This window comes from Perognathus longimembris, chromosome 10 (genome assembly GCF_023159225.1).
Source record: "Perognathus longimembris pacificus isolate PPM17 chromosome 10, ASM2315922v1, whole genome shotgun sequence".
In the NCBI taxonomy this organism is placed as follows: Eukaryota; Metazoa; Chordata; class Mammalia; order Rodentia; family Heteromyidae; genus Perognathus; species Perognathus longimembris.
Genome location: NC_063170.1, coordinates 36,892,546 through 36,899,258, shown reverse-complemented (window position 1 = coordinate 36,899,258; position 6,713 = coordinate 36,892,546).

The following is a 6,713-nucleotide window of genomic DNA, read 5'->3' as shown; positions in this document are numbered from 1 at the left end:
AAAAGCCCTCTTATTCCAATTGAAGTAACAAGGAGAGCAAATAGAAATAGTCCCTAAGCATGGTCTTACTTGAAAGAGACAATGTTCTATCTGACAAACTTATAAGAATCACCTGTCTCTGTGGGCGCACCTGTAACTGCTACAGAAGACCTGTAAAGGCAAAAACTTAAACAGCAATTGAACAATCATTTTGGTAGTCTTAATTTTTCCTTTTTTTACCACTTTGAAACAAATATTTAGAACAATTTGTACTTTTTTTTTTTTTGGCCAGTCCTGGGCCTTGGACTCAGGGCCTGAGCACTATCCCTGGCGTCTTCCTGCTCAAGGCTAGCACTCTGCCACCTGAGCCACAGTGCCCCTTCTGGCGGTTTTCCATATATGTGGTGCTGGGGAATCGAACCGAGAGCTTCATATCTAAGAGGCAAGCACTCTTGCCACTAGGCCATATTCCCAGCCCCAATTTGTACTTTTAAATTTCCTTTATGCAGAAAACCATTCCTTTCCAAAGCCTTTTTACTAACCTCTCCCTTAGCACTTCACACTTTTAATAGCTTTCATTTGCATTTAAATTACCCTTTTAGAAAACTTGAAACAGGTAATGCACATTTACTTTTCTGCAGCCTGGTTTTAAAGCCACCATTTTGCTTTTTTCTGCAGTGAGTTTTCTTAGAAAACGTATGAACTGAAATGACAGTTTTTCTTATTACAAGAATTACAAGCACCCCACACTGATCCAAGAATCCAGACTTGACAAAGAATCTCAGAGCATCCTTTTGCTGTTCCTTCCTTCATTCCTCCCCTTTCTTTCCTCTCTGTGTCTCTCTACTGTCTCTCTCACTTTCTCTCTCTCTGTCATGGGGCTTGAACTCTGGGCCTGGACACTGTCCCTGAGCTCTTCAGCTCAAGGCTAGCTAGCACTCTACCACTTGAGCCACAGTGCCACTTCTGATTTTCTTAGTTAATTGGAGATAAGTAAGAGTCTCATACTTTCCTGCCTTGGCTGGCTTTGAACTGCGATCCTCAGATCTCAGTGTCCTGAGTAGCTAGGAGACTGCAAAAGACCTAACACAGGAGTGGGGTTTTATGTGGTCTGAGCAAGGAGCAGAGGTTAGGAAAAAGCCATTAGGTCTAGGGAGGTGGGGGGCTTTTCAGTTGGACACACAATGGAATGTTTACAGCCAGGCTTAAGTAGATTGCCCTGCCTGTCTCGCAGTCTGCACTTATCTTTGGCACCTTGCCTGGTATCTGTATGCACCTGGGAAAACTGGGGGGGGGGGGGGGGGCAAACCTTCATATTCCATCTTTGACCTAGAAGAAGGCCAAGAGGGGGGAAGAAAGTCCTTCATCTAGTATATGTGAAATTGGCATCAGTAGAAAAAAAGAATGAGATGATGGAAAAAATATTTGAGAAAATATGTCAGAACACATTATTTATTTATTTATTTATTTATTTTTTGCTGGTCCTGGGGCTTGAACTCAGGGCCTGGGCACTGTTCCTGAGCTTCTTTTGCCACTTGAGCCACAGTACCACTTCGATTTTTTCTGATTATGTGGTACTGAGGACTCGAATCCAGGGCTTAGTTCATGCTAGGCAAGCACTCTACCACTTGAGCCATAGTATCACTTTCAGCTTTTTCTGTTTATGTGGTACTGAGGAATCAAAGTCAGGGCTTCATGGATGAATGCTAGGCAAGAGCACTCTGGCACTAAACCACATTTCCAGCCCCAGAACACATTCTTTTTTTTTTTTTTTTTTGGCCGTCCTGGGCCTTGGACTCAGAGCCTGAGCACTGTCCCTGGCTTCCTTTTGCTCAAGGCTAGCACTCTGCCACTTGAGCCACAGCGCCACTTCTGGCCGTTTTCTGTATATGTGGTACTGGGGAATGGAACCCAGGGCCTCATGTATACAAGGCAAGCTCTCTTGCCACTAGGCCATATCCCCAGCCCCCAGAACACATTCTTAATTTATTGAAAACTATAAAATGTGTACCTCCAAGAAGCTCAAAGAGCTCCAAGCACAATAAACCCAAAACACTCAAAATGAAAACCTTAAAACATAGAGAACACATAAGATGATGCTAAGTGAAATGAACTCCATATTATGAAAACGACTGTTATATCACTGTTGTAATTACTTTCAACATGTGATGTGAAACCATAGCTTCTATTATTGATGACCCTCTTGTATCCCCTTCCTGTGGTGGTATCTGCACTATCTCTATATCTTATCTGAGTACATTGGAAACCATGTATACTGGCATTAGAACTAGGAAAGTGAAAGGGAATATCAAAATCAAGAGACACAGGGTAAAAAGACAAGCGACTACAAAAGCAATACTTGCAAAACTGTTTGGTGTAAATCAACTGAACAACTCATGAAGGGGAAAGGGAAAGGGGGAGGGGGGAGGAGGGAATGAGGGAGGAGGCAACAAACAGTACAAGAAATGTATCCAATGCCCAACGTATGAAAGTGTAACCTCTCTGTACATCAGTTTGACAATAAAAAATTTAAAAAAACACATAGAGAAAATCTTAAAAAGCAGCTAGAAAAGCCAGCTCATACCTCTAACCCAGCTATTGGGAGGATTAATCTGTCAGACTCTTTGCTTAGGCAGAGAGAGAGAGAGAGAGAGAGAGAGATTCTAAGCAAATAAGCTGGGGCTTAGTGGCATGTGCCTGAGGTTCTAGACACACTGCAGGCTGTCAGAAGGAGGATCTGTCTGAGGCCTGTCTAGGCAAAAATGAGAGTCTTACTTGAGAAATGAGGTACTGGGATAGAGACAGAGCTCAAATGGTAGAGCACCTACCTAGCAAGTACAAGGCCCTGAGTTTAGATTCCAGGACTTAGAAAAAAGTATCATAGGAAAAATTTCAGTCATACAAAACTGAAACAATTCATCTCTAGAATGTATAAATATTGTTAGAGGAAAAACCCTTCAGGTCAAAGAAAAATTATTCCAGATGGGAATACAGATCTACATAATGGAACAAAGAAGGTGTTGTACCAGTAATAAGTGGGTGAGGCATCTGGTCTTTGCTTTTAGAGGAAGGCGAATAGCTCCAGTCATCAAATTGACAGCTTACATTCAATTATAAAAGTTCACGAGGAGCCAGGCTCTAGTGGGTCACACCTGTAATCCTAGCTACTCATGAGGCTGAGACCTGAGGATTGTGGTTCAAAGCCAGCCTGGACAGGAAAGCCCATGAGACTCATCTCCAATTAACCACCAGAAAACCAGAAGCGGTGCTGTGGCTCAAGTTGAAAACTTCAGGGACAGCACCCAGGCCCTGAGTTCAAGTCCCATGACAAAAAAAGTGTCTATGAATATATACAAGACAGTAAAGCTATCTGTATGCAAAAAACAAAAGGCAGGCAATCTCAGCAGTGACTCTGTGCATGAAACCTCACTGCCCTCACAGTGTTGTCAGGTTTATCTAGTGCCACACTGCTACTGTTTATACTGTTATCCTATGGAGAAATCATTTGCAGGGTACCTGCCCTGTGCGCAGCAACATCCTTGGCTATGGAAGAAAATAAAGCTGACCCAGAAAGTGACTCAGACTTTAAGAATCTCCCAGGTTATATAACAAATCACACGAGGGAGAGAGAGAGAGGTCTTCTAACTACAACTGCAGAAAGATCATCCCCATAGAAATCCTCAGAAGAATGAGAATTGAGAAGGATTTAGTAAAGATACAGTGCATCTTTTCTTTTCTTTTTTTCTTTTTTCTCCCAGATTGTGAGGCTTGAACTCAGGACCTGGGCGCTGTCCCTGAGATTTTTTTTGCACAAAGCCAGCATTCTATCACTTTGAGCTACAGCTCCATTTCTTATTTTCTGGTGAATTAGTGGGAGATAAGATTCTCACGGACTTTCCTGCCCAGGCTGGCTTTGAACCACAGTCCTCAGATCTCAGCCTTCTGAGTAGCTAGGATTACAGGTGTGAGCCATTAGCACCCAGCGCCTTTTTTTTGTTTGTTGGCAACTTCTAATTAAAATATTAAATATCTTCTTAAAATATTTGAATTACTCCTGCCTCTGTCACTTTAACTGATTGATACTACAAATGAAAAAGTGAGGAAGAGAGGAAGTGAGAAAAGGGGAGAGGGAGAAGGAAAGGGAGAAGATGGAGAGGGGATAAAGCAGCAGAATGCAAAAAACTTGCTTCTCACTACCAAAATATCTAGATTTATCACCTCCAGAGGTGGCTGGTAAGAGGGTGAACTTGGAGCTTGCATGCAGATTTGTTTGATGTATAACAGATGTAAACAGAGACAGTATTTTGGTTGGGGAGGTTTAGGAAATCTGATTTATATTACAGTTCAGATATTCTATGAATTTATTTCCTTGGTTTAGTAAACTCTTGTTTTAGAATCTCAGCCTATCTTGTCTATACTAAAGAAAGCTGCAGCCAGATTTTATCTTGGACTTGGGATCTGATGAAATATAGAAATCTCCCATTCTGAGATGGGCATGGTAGGCATAGGCATGTAACCCCATAGGTGGAGGCAGAAGGGTTGTGGACTTAAGGATAGCCCAGGTAAAGTTAGTGAGAGTATATGTTAATAGTAGTAGTAGTAGTGGTAGTAGCAGCAGCAGCAGCAGTAGCTGGTGGCTCATGCCTACATCCTAGCTACTTAGGAGGCTGAGATCTAAAGATTGTGGTTCGAATCATCCTGGGTAGACAAATTGGAGACTCTTACTTCCAATTAACCAGCAAAAGGCTGGAAGTAGAGGTGTCAATCAAATGGTAAAGCACCAACTGGTTAACAGTGTTCAACAAGAAATGTATTCATTACCTTACTTACATAACTATAACCCCTCTGTACATCACCTTTACAGTAAAATAAAATTTAAAAAATAGGCTGGGTCAGCCAGGCAGCTCATGCCTATAATCCTAGCTATTCAGAAGGCTGAAATCTAAGAATTGCAGTTTGAAGCCAGCTCAGGCGAGAAAAGCCCATGAGACTTTCATCTCCAATTACTCACAAAATACTAAAAGTAGAGCTATGGCTCAAGTGGTAGAGTGGTATGGTTCAAGTGGTAGACTTTCCTGTCTGGGCTGGCCTTGAACCAGGATTCTCAGGTCTCAGCCTCCTACATAGCTAGGATTATTACTTCTTTCAAGTGATAGCAACCCCAGTAGAGCCATTTAGCGCTGTAGGCATTTGAGTGTTTTTGCTTGTTTTCAGTGCTGAGGGTCAATCCCAGGGCCTTGAGCATGCTTGGCAAGCATTCTTACCACACCTCTAGTCCTTGTGGAAAGGTTTTTAATTTCAAATTCAATTTCTTTCACGAACATAGGACTGTTTTGGGTTATCTGTTTCTGCTTGGTATCTTCAGTTTGTGTCTTTCAGGGTATATTCATCTCATCTAAGCTATACTGCTTTAGCAGTGTCCCACAAATTCTAATAGATTGTATTATTTTTTTTACAAACACTTCAATTGAAAAAAATTCTAATCTCTCTTTTTTATTAATTCCTTTATTTATGTACTATTTAAAAGTCTATTATTTAGTTTCCAAGTATTTTGGGACTTAGCAGAAATCTTTCTATACTATACCATACTATACTATTAGTTCAAATGAAAATTGAAAACTAAATTCCTGTTTAGTGGTGGTTAATTGAAGACAAGAGTTTCATGGACTTTCCTGCCCAAGCTGGCTTCACACCAAGATCCTCAGATCTCGGCCTCCTGAGTAGCTAGGATTATAGGCATGAGCCTCCAGCACCCAGCTTCAAAAAAAAAAAATTTTTTTTTTTTTTTGCCAGTCCTGGGCCTTGGACTCAGGGCCTGAGCACTGTCCCTGGCTTCTTCCCGCTCAAGGCTAGCACTCTGCCACTTGAGCCACAGCGCCGCTTCTGGCCGTTTTCTGTATATGTGGTGCTGGGGAATCGAACCTAGGGCCTCGTGTATCCGAGGCAGGCACTCTTGCCACTAGGCTATATCCCCAGCCCCCCCCAAAATTTTTAACTTCATAGGTATCTCATTTATCCAGACTAGTTGACTTGCTAATTTAAATAAACAAAGTTAGTTTTCAATTTTCAAATTACATTTAAAAGTCTACTCACTTGTCAATAAGCACAGAAAACAATAATGAGCATTACTACTTACTAGGGAAATGCAAATCAAAATCACAAGAAGAAATCAACCAGTAAGACAGCTCTAGTAAAACAAAATAACAACAATAAAAGAAAACAGGAAGAGCAGGGTGCCAGTGGCTCAAGCCTGTAATCCTAGCTACACAGGAGGCTGAGATGTGAGATCACAGTTGGAAGCCAGCCCAAGCAGGAAAGTCTGTGAGACTCTTGTCTCCAACCACCAAAAAGCCAGAAACAGAACTGTGCCTCAAATTGTAGAGCGCTACCCCCTGAGCAAAAAGGCTCAGGGACAGCTTGCAGGCCCTGATTTCAAGCCCCACGACACATACAAATATTGAATTAGGAATTAAATTCTAGGAGGGGAGTTGACTCAAGAGGTAGTGCACTTGCCTAGTAAGCACAAGGGGCTGAATTTATATCCAGTCCTGGGGTGGGGGTAGGGTGGATATACTAAATGAATTAAGACTCCTAATTATTTACAATGAGAAGAAGCATCAAGTTTGATGGATGAACAAAATGTGTCCATACACAACAGAATAGTACTAAACCTTGAACAAGAAGTGAACTATGACACATGCAACAACATGGATAACCCTCTCAGACCTGCACTT